Here is a 9591-nt window from a genome sequence, read left to right as displayed (position 1 = left end):
GACCGCTGAAAAATATTCATGACTCTGGTTTTTTTTTATCAAATTAATTATCTAAAATTTGTTTTAACATCAACTTCAAGGTTGTTTGGTCAAAAATTGTTCATGATATTACATCACAGCATTTTATTAATTTCTAGACGCAATGAATCATCCGAGAAGAAAGACTTATTGTAGCATGGATTAAGTGTGGAGTCTAAATTCAATCCAAAATAGACAAGTCATTCATTCTAGAAAGATGGATGTCCGTCCACTTGCACTTGTCCATAATTATTTAATTATTTATTTATTTTTGTATTTTCTCTTCTTTTTTTTGGTTAAAAAAATAAAATGATAAGTCACAATTAAAAACAAAAAGAAGACATGTCAAAAAGGAGGCTGAGGTCTGCGGTTTAATTTTTTTTTCTTGTAATTTGCCTTTTTTGTTAAATAAATAAAATGATAAGTACCCAAAAAAAAAAAAAAATTCTAAACTTGACGTGAACTTTTTTTATTTTACTCCGACAGTTAGTATTATAATATAGTTACAACAAAATCTGTGTAAAGGGGGCGTTGTTTATTTAATTTGGTCCAAATAAACAAGACAAACCCAATAATTAAAGAATGATTGAGACTGTTAAGAGTACTTATTTATTTTATTAAAAATTGAGACAATTAAATATTAGTTTCAAATTTCCAGGTGAGTGGGCTACATAAAACAATAAAAAAAAATATATATTTAAAAAATAGTCAACAATTTTGACTTGGGATCCAATTACTTCAAAAATGATTTTATCTATATTTTTATAGGATGTACTCCCGAAGCTTTAACTTTCGAACAAGTTATTAAACAAAAATACAAAAGAAATAGGACTATAATATAAATAATAATACTTAAATATGTACAAATGGTATTGATTGATGATATTTTTTCAATTTTTATTCTTTAGGCCGACCCTAATGAATAATATGAGCGTATATTAATATTAATAATATTAATATTAATGTCATTCCAAATCTAATTAATAAGAATCAATAGCAACAGAAATATTAGACTCACTATCTATTACATCATGCCTCATTTATACGTCAGAACAAGATCAGGAATAGCAACCTGCCTGAAAATAATCAAGTATCGGAACCTATGACAAAAACGTAAAAAAACACGATAATTAAAGATTACAAAAAGAACAAAATATAAAAACGAGAGACAAAGGCAAACATAGAAATGATGCAAATGAAGACATGTAATATGTAATAACATGCTTAATTTACAGGTGAACACATTTCCTAGGACTATGACCTTTCAAATAATGGAATTAGAACTTAAATAGATGTGACCTATTTTACATGGGCTTAGGTAGAGGTATCGGGTACAAGTACGTATCTAGGTGTCGGATCCTTTGTATCCCAACGTCTGAAAACATGGGATTCAGTTGAAAAGGATTTCAATTATGAGTGCAAGTACTTGGATTTGACATTAAAAAAAAAAAATAGATGAAATATAAAGACGGTAAGATGAATCATTTATAATAATATATTATTAATTATAATTGGAGAATTTATTTATTATATCTTTTCAATTTTGATAAAATGTTAGGTGTTATTTTACTTTGACATCACTACTAATTTTACATGGAAAACATGTCTATTGTAGGTCTTTTATTTTTGTATGATGCTGAGAAAAATCGTTAAGACAATATGATGTAAACGTCAATTTTTTTATAGGCAAATAAGGACTGTATTAAGAGGGTGTCCAAAGGAGTGCATCAAAGAACATGGGAAAAATTCTGCTTCCTAACACTTTCATGAAGGGAAATAAAAGAAGCTTGCTTGGGGTATTTATACTTTTAAGGGGCTTTAAGCAAGACAACTAAGTGCTTCTACATGTATTTGTGAGGAACTTGCAGCGTGATGGGCTAAACCAACTTGAAGTAACCTGTCTCTTTAACCCACCCATATTATGTTCAATATTCCCCAACTGGGGGCATTTGGCTGGAAAAAGTTCCAGAGTGAATTTACTTGGGGGAGAAACACAGGACGAGTTCAAACATTAACATCTAATTTGAAGGATTGTGAAAATTTGAGAAAGAATTGATCAAATGAAGTGAAAGGGAAGCTACGGGCATTCTAAAGAGGTCAATGAATTTCTTAAGAGATTGCATTTCTCATGGACAACGATGGGAGCGTAACCTCGCCTCCACCAGAATTACTCAGCTATCAAATATCCTTTCCGCGTGCTTGAAGTCGATGGTGAGAGCTGATAATAGCTTTTCATGGAGATGGTCTAAAGTAAAATTCAGGTCTCAAGATGTAAGCCTAGAGAAACTGAACATTGTCTGCTAAACTACCACATGTACACTTAATCCTGAACGAGTGATTAATCAAAGTATCAGATTGAATTGCAAGAAATCACGAACAAACCCTAAGAGCACCCAATTAAAAACCCTAATTTCCCCCGTACCATCCAAAAAAACACAATGCATAAAACAAAAATCCAAATTGATTAATAAATTCCGTTTGTTTTCCGAGAAAACAGAAGAAGTAGTAGAAGATGAAAAGAAACTGACGCAATTATTAGGACGATTAGGAAAAAATGATTTGCAAGTACCTCAGCAATCTTGTCTCCCTTGGGTTTGAAAGGAGTCGACGAGTTGTTGGATGGATGGGCCGTCGGATGAATCGAGTATTTTGCGGCGGCGAAACTCCCCATCATCTTCCACCTTTGCCTCTTTAGTAGTAGTAGGTTGGTCTTCCTATTCATCGTAAAATGGAAGATTTGAGATGGCGGCCAGTAGCCACTTCTTGTTATCGCTGTTGCTCTGCTTCTTCGACGTTATTTTCATTTTTCAATTCTCATTTCTCCCCGCTTTCTTCTTCTTCTATCTCTGTTCATAGGTCACCTATGGGCTCCAGCCCACCTGAACGTGCAGCCCATTTTCACACTACTTGGGCCGGGTTGGACCAATAAATGTGCTGTACGTAAACCAGGTCCCCATTTCCATCTTATCAACGAATGGGTCGTGACTCGTGAGTACGGTAAAAACGATAGTCCGCCACTACATATGATAACCATCACAAATATCTCTAGAAGGAACAACCGCACGTGCAACCTAAACCCACAGTAGTGTATACGTGTCATCATTCTAGGGCCTGAGATGTGGGGTTTAGTCAAAGGAGACTATATGACATGAGGTGGGTTCCACCCATGTGGAGTGGCTTAATTCCCAAGTTAGAATCTGATTGGCTCTCCCCTCTGTTTTAAGGCCCATCCTCGGTCTTATTTTATGACTCCAAATAAAAAATAAAAAAAAGGAAGCTGCAACTCATAGGCTGAGTCAGAGAGAGTGGAATGGAGAAGAGGGCTAGTGGAGAAGTGGTCCGAAGCATGTCTGGAGCAAGCTCCATATCAGAAGCAAGTGTCGAACCCAACAAGAATGGAGGCAAGACTATGGAGGTGGAGCTGAATCCACCCAAAAGAAGGTTAGTGAAGAAGATGATGTACGATTACATAAAAGCTGCAGTCTTGCCTCATTCCCCCACCCACCATGGCTGCCCCAGCAAAAGCTCCTGAGCTCCGAGCTTACCTTTATGTTAATTAATGATTAATTAAGGACTTTTCCGATGTACATATATATATATATATATAGTTGCTTGCAACTGTCAACTGTACTGATTCCTCTTCTAAATTTAATATCTCAAGGATTGTACCTTTGGATGGCGATCCCAGCAGCTATATCTACCTGGAATCACCGGTGAGCTTTCTGCAGAAGCCAGCAGCCCACCCCTTTTTTTTCTATTCTTTTCTTCTTCTTTTTTTTTTTTTCCTTTTTTTCCTTTCTGATAATTTTGATAGTAAATTGTAAGAGAAGATTTTTACAGACTAAATATGAGCCACGAAATAAAGTAAATGATTTTACGTTCTTTTTTATAACAAAAAAAAAAAAAAAAAAAATCAAACACGTTAAGGCCTTAGAACTTTCCAAGGGAAAAACGACTATTTTAATGGGGGAGTGGATAGCTTTTATTGTCAAAACTAATTATGATGTGCTTTGTCATGCTTTATCCAGTCCTACTGTCCGACAGCACCAACCGCTACCAGTAGTTGAATGGAATATGGATTCCGTGCACGAATGGTGGACCAATTCTTGTGCTTTGTTTTTCAAACCAAAATGATAAGGAGAGACAATCGTGACTTTTGTGCCACTGCTTCTTCAATTATTAAATCATATCAAATTTATAGTTTCCTTAATTTCAAGAATATTGTACGTGGAAATGGCGCAACCATTTCATGAAACACATGTATGAAAGAAACGAAAAGAAAATGCATGGGCAGTATAGATGGGCCATAGGTGTTGAAAAACGTGTCATCATTGAATTTGGCACGTCTCTTTAATTTTAGTATCCGCCCACATTCCATGTATATGATGATTAGAGCTAGGAAACTTATAGACACATTGGAGAATAAGACAATATCCACTTTAGCCCTAATTTGGAAACTGTTGTCTTCCAAAAAATTAATATGACTTTTTAAAATATTGTGAAAAAATAATTAAAAATATGAAAAATATCTTGTAAATTTTTGCATTATATACAAGTTGGACTTGGTAAGAGAGGAGATCAAATAGAAATACCTAAAGTAAGAGGAATAATGAAAAGGTAACTCCTCATCGTACTTGGTGGGCATAGAAACCGAAGAAAAAGTGTCGTGTAGAGGGATGAGTAGATTAAGAGATAAGCATGATGAAATTCATGTATTGAGATAATATAATATACCTTTAGAAAGGTTTGTTTTCATGTAGTTAATGTTCTCTGAGATAATTTTGTTAAAAACAATTCAAAATTACTATAAAAATGAATTTCAAATATACTGTCTTACAAAACTCTATTTGATAATTATTTTTTAAAATAATTTTCTATTCTCTAAAATAAAGAAAATTGAAAAACACACTTTACAATTAAAAAACAAAATATTATCAATGACTACTTTTTAATTGTCGTCACTAATTTTCTCAATGTTATTTTAAAAAATAATTCTCTAAATACAAAAAATGATTAAAAAAGTAATTTTCAAAACATATTTGAAAATATGAAAAGCATGTTAAAAATACTTTCGATTCTCAAATGAACTTTTATTTTATAAAATAAATTTTTTGAAAGTTATTTTTTAGAATTATTTTTTAAAATACTTTTCAAATAGAGACTAACAATTCATTTGATAATTGTTCTTAAAAACAATTTTGTTGCTCTTAAAAATAAAAAATAAATTTTCTAATTTTAAAAACATGTTCAAGAAATCTTTGATAAATTTTAGAATTTTTTGAGAAAAAAATATATTTTTAATAACAAAATAATTGCATTTAATTGTGTTTTATATGGTTTTTTCAACAATAATCAATAAGATGAAGAATACTGAAAACTTTGGTATTAGACATAATTATATAATAACTATTTTTCGAATTTATGTTTCTAAATATAATTTTATTTATGAAAACAATTTAGAATTATTTAAAAAAATGAAAAAAATTAACAAACAAATCCAAATTTTTTAGTTGCTCTTTTTACAAGTTGATAAAGAAGCTTATGTCCCATATTCATAGATAAAATTTCACTAATGTATCCTAGTGTCACATGTTTTAATAGGACAACATTGAGGCCCCGAGTGAGTGAGGCGTTGACACCATTTTTACACAACCAAATAAGGACTATGGTGGTCAATTTCATACTGCTTAAATTTGAAAAGTTAAGATATGTTTGGTAACTATTTTTTTAAAATAGCGGTGAAAAAATGGTTTTTAAGAATAGTTTTTTATTTTATAAAACAAAATTTGTTTAGAACTTGAAATGTTTTTAATATTTTTAAATGTGTTTTAAAAATAATTTTTATCTTTACAACCTTATTTATAATCATTATATACGTTTGTATAATTAATTTTTAAAACAATTGTTAAAAATAAGTGAAAACAATTGAAAATGATTAAAAGATGTTATGTGAAATCATCATATTTTCTATTTTCTCTTATCAGAAACAGTTGTCAAATAAATCTTAACGTAAAGTTTGGATGCACCTTTTTCAAAATTAAAATAAAATTAAAAATTTTATATAAAAAATAAAATTTACCTTCTACCTTAAAGCTCTAATGGATGGACCAGAGTTGAATTTTTTGTTTATAACCTATTGATAATAGTAATGCTGTCAATTGTTCTGTACATGTGATTTTAGGAATTCAATTTTACATAAGAAATAAAAGCAACAAGTGGTACAACTAATTATTTGATTCAAACCTAAGAAATTAGATGTTGGCTTCCCAAATCCCATATTAAAAATGTTAATTAATAATTTACAATTTTATTTTTTCAGTTTTTAAAAAATTAATTTTTTTTTAAAAAGTGTATCTATGTTAAAATAGATAAAGATATTATTAATACAAATATTTAATAAAAATAATATTATTTTAAGAATACAAAAATAAAACAATCCATACAAAGATACATGAAGTTTTATGGTCAATTATGTCTATATCCATGGATAAGACATGATCGTTTTACTATATTATAAAAAATATTTTTATTTATATCATATAGTCTTTACAAGTTCATCTTTATCTTATAAATTTTTCCCTTTATAACTTAAAATATTTACAATTATAAAGATATTTCTAACAACGTTACTTATTTTATAAAAAAATAATAATAATATAATAATATATCAACTTATGAAATATTTTATACAATATTTTTTATAAAAAATGAATTTAAATTATGATTTTTTTAAAGAAAATTTGACAATTTGGCGAATTATTTAAGACTAACAAAAGATGTTAGAGTTGGGTTTAGGTGCCCAAATGGGCTGACTTGACTGACCCAATTAATGGGAGAAATAAGGGGAGTAGTTTTTGAGAGTTTTAAAACTATCCAAAAATTGCCACTATTTAAAAAAAAAAGTTTTTTTCTCTCTTAAGAGAAAATTCTCTCTTTGTGAAAACTCTCTCCATGAAAAACTAGAGAGAGAAATATACATTTTCTCTCTCTCTTCCTGAAAACAAAGGTGAAGAAATATGTTTTCTTCTTTCTTCATAAAACATAAGAAAGAATAATTTTTCTTCTAAAGAAATAAAAAGTCATTTGTCTTAAAGTTATTATGTTTTCTCCATGAAAACGAAGGTCAAGACTTTTGTACTATGAGAAACGAATGGTTCTCATATTCGTAGTTTTATTCATGACTTGAAGTGAAAATTTTGTCTAGTGAAACAACCTATCTGGATCTTGAGCATTTCATAAGGTAATCGAATATCTTATTATTCATCAAAAGAAATATCATTTTCTTCCTAAAATTTACACCCATAAGGAGATAGTTTATTGGACCAAAACCAAATTTGTCCCAACCAAGCAAAGCCCTATCTCAAATTCTTTTTACGGACATGTAATCGAGCCCAAGGTCTTAAGCTTAAGGTTGGGCCAAAACTTGCCCTCAACTTATAATAATTGTATGAGCCGGACACACAATATAACTACTTTGTTAAAAGCTTAAATCACCAACACATTTTTCTATCCACCTATGTGACATTTTCGAATAGTCCCAAGTGATAAAAAAAGGTCCCTCCCCATCATGTGATGATTTTATTTTTTTTTGCCATTTCCAAAACAAAGATTATCTAAAAATACAATACCATATTAAATCAATGAATTGGAACTAATCAACTTATCGATATATATTTTTTCAACTATAGTTAGTAGTAGGATTTTAAAAGAGCATGCTCGATTTATTGTTTTATATCTTCCCTTATGGTTAGGGCCTTTTTGAGGTATGGAAAAAGTAAATTTTCAATGCAATTAAGGAAAAGTGACATGCAATACAAATCATCACATCATTAAAATTAATGTTAGTTTGCATTGCTACATATCCAATTTCCTTGTACCTTAACTTAATTGTTTTGTACTTTTATCCTATTTCTTTGTATTTTTATTCAATAACTTAGATTTAGTCATATACTTTAAAGACCCAAAATTTGAGTTTGTTGTCGTACCATACCATTTTTCTTGTGGTTATATTTGTTGTTAAGTAGATTGGATCTGTCATGATGGATACTATTTATAAAAGTATGATGTGTTTGCCTTTTTTTCTTTTTTCAAAAATACCCCTATCAATACTCACAATTAAGCCCAAAAATAACTAAAATCAACTAAAACCTAACAACCTAGCTCATTATATCTAAGCTAATCCAAACCCGATCAATTATTAATTAATATTAATTTTTATATAAACCAACAGCCCAACTCCTAATTTATACTAAACCAATCTAAAAATTATTCAAACCATTTAAGCCCAACCCCCGCTTCCCCCACCACCACCAAAAGTTACCACATTCATGTGTAAAAGTTTCCCAAAAGTTACCACATTTATGTGTAAAAGTTGCACCGCAGTATTTGAAATTTGTGGCAGGTAAGGGAATTTAACACATACTATGGTTCTTCTTGCTCATGGCTTTTACATCCAACATTGAATTTTTGTACGTGGAGGAACCTCCACTGATCTCTAACACCCTACCATCTTTAGGCCTAGAACTCCTTAACTTTGCCAAAAATGCAAAAATGATTTCTTGGAAAAGGAATTCCATAGCGAAAGTAGAGTTAAATTTGAGTTTTTAACATGAGCGTAAACAAGTCCATCACAAATTTTCTAGAAAATCAAAATTTTAGGAGAATTAAGAGTAATGGATAGGGATTGAGGGAAAAAGAAAGAGTGAGAGTTTATAATGGATAAACATAAAAGAAAAAAAAAATGGTGAATATGAAAAATGAGGACAAGGTTGAGGGAAGGAAACATTTTGTGATTAAATTCCTAAACGTTTAAAATAATATGATTTTTTTAATAAAAAAAATCTTAAATATTAAGGAATAAGTGTTTTGTCCTTTTATTAATTTATTTTTGATAATTTATATTTATTGTTTTCACATTTCACAATTTTATACGATCCTTTTGTTATTTATCTTTGATCTCCATTATCACCAAAACATATGCAGGATATATTTATCAATTCATTTAGAACATGCATTTATTCACATGGAACATATCCGAATCCATTTCTGAATTTTTGGTTGAAGATGTATGGATCTTCTAAGGCCAAGGAGGGTAACCACCGTCACTGGATTCTCTCTAGCAATGGGAAGCAGGAGAGATTAGAGTTCTGCTCTATTCAAAAAGTGATATTAACAAATGAACAGACCATTGACCTTTTATACCCTCCTGCCTTAGGGACCATACCCATTGGGCTATTAGACCTCACGAGTCTTAAGCCCATTATCTAAGGCTCATGATGGCGTTTGGGCTCTACACATAGGTGACCCATACTCTTGAATGAATTTAAAACAAATTGAAGAAGTGAATAGGTTAGTCATGAATTATTGTGAGATATGTGAGTCCATATCTTAACACTTTTTTGTTTCCTCCATTTGATAGCTCTTGTGGCTTCCTTCCTATTTGATTCTTTCTATTTGTTTTCAAGATTTTGTGAACTACCAATTTTCCTATCCAACAAAACAAATATGGGAAATACACATTATAGAGAGAAGTGTCAAACTAAGTTCTAATACCATATTAAACAATCAATTTTC

At 30.3% G+C, this 9591-nt stretch overlaps 1 long non-coding RNA gene across 1 annotated transcript; it reads right to left on the bottom strand.

Moving 5' to 3' along the window:
• Window positions 1–936: 936 nt before the first annotated feature.
• Window positions 937–2842, bottom strand: LOC109121584 (uncharacterized). Its single transcript, XR_002028846.2, has 2 exons — window positions 2588–2842; window positions 937–1118 (listed from the first exon to the last, which is right to left on the bottom strand). It is a non-coding gene; the product is annotated as an uncharacterized LOC109121584 (long non-coding RNA).
• Between the last annotated feature and the right edge of the window lie 6749 nt (window positions 2843–9591).

The sequence above is a fragment of the Vitis vinifera genome, chromosome 18 (genome assembly GCF_030704535.1).
Source record: "Vitis vinifera cultivar Pinot Noir 40024 chromosome 18, ASM3070453v1".
Taxonomy (NCBI): Eukaryota; Viridiplantae; Streptophyta; class Magnoliopsida; order Vitales; family Vitaceae; genus Vitis; species Vitis vinifera.
This window is presented reverse-complemented; position numbering and strand designations above follow the sequence as displayed.